This window comes from Salvelinus sp. IW2-2015, unplaced genomic scaffold (genome assembly GCF_002910315.2).
Source record: "Salvelinus sp. IW2-2015 unplaced genomic scaffold, ASM291031v2 Un_scaffold2857, whole genome shotgun sequence".
NCBI lineage: Eukaryota > Metazoa > Chordata > Actinopteri > Salmoniformes > Salmonidae > Salvelinus > Salvelinus sp. IW2-2015.
The window spans coordinates 27,937-36,028 of NW_019944157.1; the positions used below are offsets into that span (position 1 = coordinate 27,937).

The 8,092-nt window shown below is 45.6% G+C and overlaps 1 pseudogene; it reads right to left on the reverse strand.

Moving 5' to 3' along the window:
* Window positions 1-5,420, reverse strand: part of LOC112074875 (D(3) dopamine receptor-like) — a 15,486-nt pseudogene extending 10,066 nt beyond the window's left edge.
* Between the last annotated feature and the right edge of the window lie 2,672 nt (window positions 5,421-8,092).

Here is an 8,092-nt window from a genome sequence, read left to right on the forward strand (position 1 = left end):
TCCTCTCCTTCCCAACCTAGTACTACAACCAAACCCTGACTGGAGCTCCTCTCCTTCCCAACCTAGTACTACAACCAAACCCTGACTGGAGCTAAGCAAGTCCCCTGTTCTGGTGTAGTTCACCTTTGGGGTCTAATATCTCACCTGTTCTTAACCTGTGAAGTCTAATATCTCACCTGTTCTTAACCTGTGAAGTCTAATATCTCACCTGTTCTTCACCTGTGAAGTCTAATATCTCACCTGTTCTGTGGTGTCTGTATAGCAGTATTGAACAGAATTCTACTTCCATTACCTAATCTTTGAAAGTGTGTCTCATCTGTTCCGTTGACTGTTGCCTATTCCAAAATCAGTCTCAATAGCCACAACGGCCTCGACATGTCCTGTAGTTGTCTAAAAGGACTGGATGGGCGAAAGCAATGTGGTGGTAACACTCCCAAGCCAACCAGAGGGTTTGGTGGCGCAGCWACCATATTATACCCATCCGATCCTTCCAGATCTATGAGGAAGTAGTACAGGGTTATATGGCCTTGCTGGCTAGGGGTTCATTTCAAACTGGGCATCCATCTCATCTACACTGGCGTGTCTGACATGCGCAAGGGGGTGTGGGTGCGTCTCACCTGTACTCACGTGTCTCACCTGATGTGTTGAATCCGAACAGAAGGGGGCAGGAGACAGCGAAGGCCAGGATCCACACTGTCGCGATCATGGCCGAGACCCGCTTCCTGGAGCTGTGTGTGGTGTTGTAGAGGACAGGCATCACCACCGCTGTGTACCTGGACATGGATCACACAGACAATTTGTAAGAGGGAGAAGCCAAAGAAGTTGGAAAAGTTAGAGGAAGAAACAAAAGGGGGAGAATTTTTTTTTGTAAAAGACAGAGGCCAAAAAAGTTTGATAAATTAGAAGCTAACAGAAAGAGAAGGAAGCACTAAGACTGTGATGTCAAGACCCACAATGGAACAGCAAATKAAGAGCTTTTATATTGAAACTGTTTTGTAATTACTCAATTTGACTATTCAGCAATATGACCAGTAAAGCTTTGATTAAAACCTGTATCAACCTTGTGTTATATGCCAATAATGTGTAATGAGCATGTGCAAACAGAGAGAGTAGAGGCGGTGACGGAGAGGGAGCAGTAATTAGGGGGCAAACCGATTCAGACACTGATGAGACAACACGTTTCACTACAACCAGCTTACTGCCATCACCATTGTTTAACCACATCAACGTAATTATTCATTTTCTTCTCACGCCGAACGTAAAGGGGTGAAGAGGAAAGGGAAATGGAAAGGGGGATACCTAGTCAGTTGTACAACTGAATGCATTCAACTAAAATGTGTCTTCCGCATTTAACCCAACCCCTCTGAATCAGAGAGGTGCGGAGAGCTGCCTTAATCGACATCCACGACTTCGGCGCCCGGGGAACAGTGGGTTAACTGCCTTGCTCAGGGGCAGAACAACAGATTTTTACCTTGTCAGCTCAGGGATTCGATCCAGCTTACCTTTCGAGGTAGGGTAACATAGCACAAAAACACGAGAGAAACAATCAGAGGCGAAAAAATAATACTATCCCATTTTCTCTCTCTTACTCTCTMTCTCCCTCTCTTCGTGTCTTTTTGCTCATTTTCAAGCTGATCCTAGGACAGGTCAAAAAATAATGTGTGGAAAACAATTTCACAGAACTAGATGACAACAGTGAAGAAGCATTGGGCAAGAGGAATTGGAGCACTTCAGAACACTTCAGGGTTTGATCCCTGTGCAACTCTGACCCCTGGGCATGCACCATCACATTATCAATCAGGTTGGATTTATTTTTATATCTTCATACTCTTGGTTTCTCTTAATATATTTTATTACTAAACACCATAAACTATGGGACATTATGAATGTCCTGCATTTACTGCAAATGCATTGCAATACCACTGTATTTTTGTGCTTTGAAAGGCACTCTATCAAATGCCCAAAACATACAGTACCAGTCAAAAGTTTGGACTCATTCAAGGGTTTTTCTTTATTTTTACTATTTTCTACATTGTAGAATAATAGGGAAGACATCAAAACTATGAAATAACACATATGGAATTGAGATTCTTCAAAGTAGCCACCCTTTGCCATGATGACAGCTTTGCATACTCTTGGCATTCTCTCAACCAGCTTCATGAGGTAGTCACCTAGAATGCATTTCAATTAACAGGTTGTTAAAAGTTAATTGGTGGAATTTCTTTCCTTCTTAATAGGTTTGAGCCAATCAGTTGTGTTGTGACAAGGTAGGGGTGGYATACAGAAGAYAGMCCTATTTGGTAAAAGACCAWGTCCATATTATGAAAAGAACAGCTCAAATAAGCAAAGAGAAACGACASTCCATCATTACTGTAAGACATGAAGGTCAGTCAGTTCGGAAAATGTCAAGAACTTTTAAAGTTTCTTCAAGTGCAGTCGCAAAAACAATCAAGTGCTATGATGAAACTGGCTCTCATGAGGACCATCACAGGAAAGGAAGACCCATAGTTACCTCTGCTGCAGAAGATAGGTTCATTAGAGTTACCAGCATCAGAAATTGCAGCCCAAATAAATGCTTCACAGAGTTCAAATAATAGACACATCTCAACATCAACTGTTCAGAGGAGACTGCGTGAATCAGGTCTTCATGGGTGAATTGCTGCAAAGAAACCACTACTAAAGGACACCAATAATAAGAAGAGACTTSCTTGGGCCATGAAACACGAGCAATGGACATTATTAGACCGGTGGAATTCTGTCCTTTGGTCTGATGAGTCCAAATTTGACCGCCATGTCTTTGTGAGACGCAGAGTAGGTGAACGGATGATCTCTGCATGTGTGGTTCTGTTGGAAGACTGTTGGAAAAGCATTACAGGTGAAGCTGGTTGAGAGAATGCCAAGAGCGTGCATAGCTGTCATCAAGGCAAAATGTGTCTACTTTGAATAATCTCAAATATAAAATATATTTTGATTTGTTTAACACTTTTTTGGTTACTACATGATTCCATATGTGTTATTTCACAGTTTTGATGTCTTCAATATTATTCTACAATGTAGAAAATAGTAAAAATAAAGAAAAACACTTGAATGAGTAGGTGTGTCCAAACTTTTGACTGGTACTGTATATGCCCCCAGTTGCAGGGTCTATTCTCTCTGGGGAAAAAATACATGATAATAATAAAGTTGCAATGTTTCCTGGGAGAGCAATGATAAATCATTGGGACCGCCGCTGTACTGCATCATTACAATACATACAGTGTACACATGATGCACACTGGACATTTAAACAGACCATATCTCTCTCTCTCTCTGTGTTTCCTCTCTCTCTCTCTCTCTCTCTCTCTCTCCTCTCTCTCTCATCTGTATCTCTTCTCTGTTTCTCTATCTTTGTCTGTTTCTTCTCTCTCCCTCTCTGTCTCTCAGTTCTCGCTCTGTCTCTCTCTGTCTCTCTCCTCTCTCTCTCTCCTCTCCCTCCTCTCTCTCTCTCTCTCTCCTCCTCTCCTCTCTCTCTCTGTCTCTCTCTCTCTCTCTCTCCTCGTTTCTCTCTCTCTCTCTCTCATACACACAAACCAATGTTCAATACGCCCGCACGGCCGCACGCATGCATACAAACATCCTTCACACCGAGGTGTTAATGATTCACCTGTCAGGACTAAGCTGCTAATCAGTGATTCTCAGTACAAAGGCACACACCTACAGAGAATAACCATACGCCTTCACTCTAAACAAACAAAACACACACACACACACACACACACACACACACACACACACACACAATGTATTCTGGCCCCTGTTTTCCTATTTATTTGATGGTTAAGAGCATGTTGTGACCAATGGTCGTGTGGGTTCAGCCCCCACAGAGTTGTTAAATATGAACCATAACGTGAGCTGGAAAACTAAGCAAATAAATAATGTACTTACCCAATGCACATCAACAGTAAACACGATTAAGTATTTGACAATATCATACAGCACGCTAACCTAGAGGGTACAGGCACCTCCATACTGCAAACGCACATAACAAGGTGATCAGAACCAGCAAAGGTTTATGAATGCAATGTTTCTCGTGAGAGAGTTTATAATTAAATATTTAAAGGCACACACACTTCACTCCTACTGTATATGTCCAGTTCAACACACTTTCAAAACAACAAAAAATAACTCAAGACAAGCACACACTATCTCTTACACACACGCTCACAAACAAACACACAGACACACAACTAGCCCCTTACCTGTCGATGCTGATAGCACACAGGTTGAGAATGCTGGCAGTACACATCATGACATCCAGGGTGACAAAGACGTTACAGTACATCCTGCTGAAGAGCCACGCCCCTCCGACCACCTGAACAGGAAACACAGGGTCACATGACACACATTCAAACAGCTTCATCATCAATATCAATCATCATCATTCATAAACACACACAACATCAAATATATGATTCTCTCTCTGTCTCTCTCCCCTCCACAATACAGCATGATCGAGAAAAAAAACCTCACACACAGTTCAATTATGCCCTCACATTCACACCCTCCACAAGGACAATTACACACTCCCAGTTCCTGCCGCCTCAGCCAGGCAGATAGTACTGCTCAGACAGGCCTTCCCTTAGGCACTATAATACGTGGTAACAACTGTCTGACAGAGATGTGTTCTGAGCTGCATCACCTGACTGCTGGATCTCCTGGTCTTAGATGGGAACACACACAATCACACCCATCCACATGCACCCTTCCTCTCCTTATGGGGTCCAGTCAAACACCCTATGTGACGCTCAGCTCCCTCCCTCCCCCAACCCACCCAGGTGGACCCTCACCTCCAAATACCCTCCCTCCCCAGTCAGTACCCTCCCTCCAGCAGTCAATACCCTCCCTCCCTCCCCAACCCAACCCTGGTCCCCCCCCACCCAGTGGACCCTTCACCTCCAAATCCCTCCCTCCCAGTCCAAGTTACCCTCCCTCCAGCAGTCAATTACCCCCCCCTCCCCAACCAACCCTGGTCCCCCCCCCCACCAGGTGGACCCTCGCCTCCTAAATACCCTCCCTCCCATCCCTGGTCCCCCCCCCCTCCACCCAGGTGGACCCTCACCTCCAGGTAGACAGCCCAGGGCATGACCAGCGAGGCCACCAGCAGGTCAGCTACAGCCAGGCTCACCACCAGGTAGTTGGTGGTGGTCTGGAGGGACCTCTCCCGCACCACAGCCAGACACACCAGCACGTTGCCAAACACGATGGCCAGGATGAGTAGGGAATACAGCATGGCATAGTAGTTACGCTCCGTATCCTCCTCCCAACCACCAGAGGAATTCCCATGGAGGAGGTCTTCCCGAATCCCTTCCGAGTCATTCCAGAAGAAGCGTTCAGAGACGCTAAACATCGCCATGGAGACGTCTCGGTGACATGGGAGAGGGGCTGGGTGAGAACCTGTATGGGAGAGAGGGACAGGGATGGAGCTGATCCCATTACAACCACTAAGAGAAAGATCCATACACATCATATGAGATGTACTCACATCACCATCTAATCTGATACATCACCATGATCAAGATCTACCCTCAGAGGCCAGTTTATTAGGTACACCACCCCGTTCATGAAAAGGGTTGTTCCTACAGACGTGGCCGTGGCTTGCTATATAAAGCAGGCAGACAGGCATCGAGGAATTCAGTTACTGTTTGACTGAACGTTAGAATGGGCAAAACAAGTGACCTAAGCGACTTTGAGCATGGTATGATCGTCGGTGCCAGGCGCTCCGGATCCAGTATCTCAGAAACGGCCGGCCTCCTGGGCTTTTCACGCACAACAGTGTCTAGGGTTTCCTGAGAACGGTGCGACAAACAAAAAAACCTCCAGCCAGTAGCAGTCCTGTGGGCTCGTTGATGATAGAGGTTGAAAGAGAACGGAAAGAATCATGCAAGCTAACAGGCCACAAACAGACAAATAACRGCGCAGTACAACAGTGGTSTGCAGAACRGCATCTCGGAACACACAACTCGACGGTCCTACTGCAGCAGACGACCACACCGGGTTCCACTCCTATCAGCTAAAAACAAGAAGAAGMRGCTCCAGTGGGCACAAGATCACCAACACTGGACAATTGAGGAGTGGAAAAACATCRCCTGGTCCAACGAATCCTAGTTCCTGTTGTGTCATGCTGAGTCAGGATTTGGTGCAAGCAGCATCAGTCCATGGCCCCATCTTACCTGGTGTCAACGGTACAGGCTGTTGGCAGTGGTGTAATGRTGTGGGGAATGTTTCCTGGCACACAGTCTTGTCCTGGAGGCAGAACTGAGCGATTTCCACTAAATGGGGCAGCTGCAAAGCCAAAATCGGCTATATCGTAAAAATGTGCTTAATTTAAGGTTAGGCATTAGGGTTAGCAGTGTGATTAGGGTTTGGTTTAAAATGAGATTGTATGACTTTGTGGCTGTGCCAGCTAGTGCCCACTCTGCAGAGCTGCCTCCATCTCAAAAAATGCCACACTGCACAAATATATGGCAACCATTCCCCATTCAGAACACACTATCCCTCTCTCACATCTGATATAAAGCCATCACATATGATAGTGTCACCTACACAATGAGGCCATGGCAGCAAACACAAAACACAATATCCTCCAGAGACTGACAGGTCATGGTCAGAGGGACGTAATCTCAGACTCCCAGCAAAAATCTTACAATTTTAATGACAAAATAAATTAATTCTCAGTCTTTACAATAAAACATTACTGTCGTTATTCACTTTATATTTCCGGCAGTTTCACAGCTTAATGTTGAAGATGTGTATTTGATGAAAGCTGGTAGAGGTTAAGTTATTGTTTTCTGCTGGACCACTGCAGCAGACACATAGTCAGTTGGCACCATCATCAATCTCATCTTATTGAAACAATTCACTTTTTAATTTAAAAAAATATGATTTCCCACTCATCCCCAACAGTCCAGTTCTCTCTTCTCTCTCTCTTCTCTCTCTCTCTTCTCTTCTCTCTCTCTCTCTCACACACATGAAGTACCTTTGTTGTACCTGGCCCAGTGGTAGGTAGATTAAGTTAACCTATAAAAACGTTTCAGCTATATTCATTTAACCTATCCAGACCTTTCAGATCAGCAGGGACAAGGGCCTCTCCCCTCATATTCCTTCCTCCTTTCTCCTCATATTCTTTCCTCTTCTCTCATATCTTTTCTCCTCTCCCCTCGTAATTGTTTTCCTCCTCTCCTCCATCGCGATTGTTTTGTCCTCACCCTCGATCGTTTTTCCTTCCTCTCCCCATCTATTGTTTTCTCCTCTCCCCTCGTATTCTTCCTCCTCTCCCCTCGTATTGTTTCCTCCTCTCCCCTCGTATTGTTTCCTCTCTCCCCTCGTATTGTTTCCTCTTCTCCCTCGTATTCTTACCTCCTCTCCCCTCGTATTGTTTTCTTCATCTCTCCCCTCGTATTGTTTTCCTCCTCTCCCCTCGTATTGTTTCCTCCTCTCCCCTCGTATACTTCCCTCCTCTCCCCTCGTATTTCTTTCCTCCTCTCCCCTCGTATTGTTTTCTTCCTCTCCCTCGTATTGTTTTTCTCCCTCTCCCCTCGTATTGTTTGCCTCCTCTCCCCTCGTATTGTGCCTCCTCTCCCCTCGTATTCTTTCCTCCTCTCCCCTCGTATTGTTTTCTCCTCTCCCTCGTATTGTTTCTCCTCTCCCCTCCGTATTGTTTTCTCCTCTCCCTCGTATTGTTTCCTCCTCTCCCCTCGTATTGTGTTTTCCTCCTCTCCCTCGTATTGTTTCCTCCTCTCCCCTCGTATTGTTCCTCCTCTCCCCCGTATTGTCCCCTCCTCTTCCCCTCGTATTGTTTCTCCTCTCCCCTCGTTTCTTTTCCCTCTCCCCTCGTATTGTTTCCTCCTCTCCCCTCGTATTTTTTCCTTCCCTCTCCCCTCGTATTGTTTCCCTCTCTCCCTCGTATTCTTACCTCCTCCCTCGTTTTTTCCTCCTCTCCCTCGGAATTCTTTTCTCCTCTGGCCCTCGTATTCTTTCCTCCTCTCCCCTCGTATTCTTACCTCCTCTCCCCCGTATTCTTCCTCCTCTCCCATCTCCTCGTATTCTTGCCTCA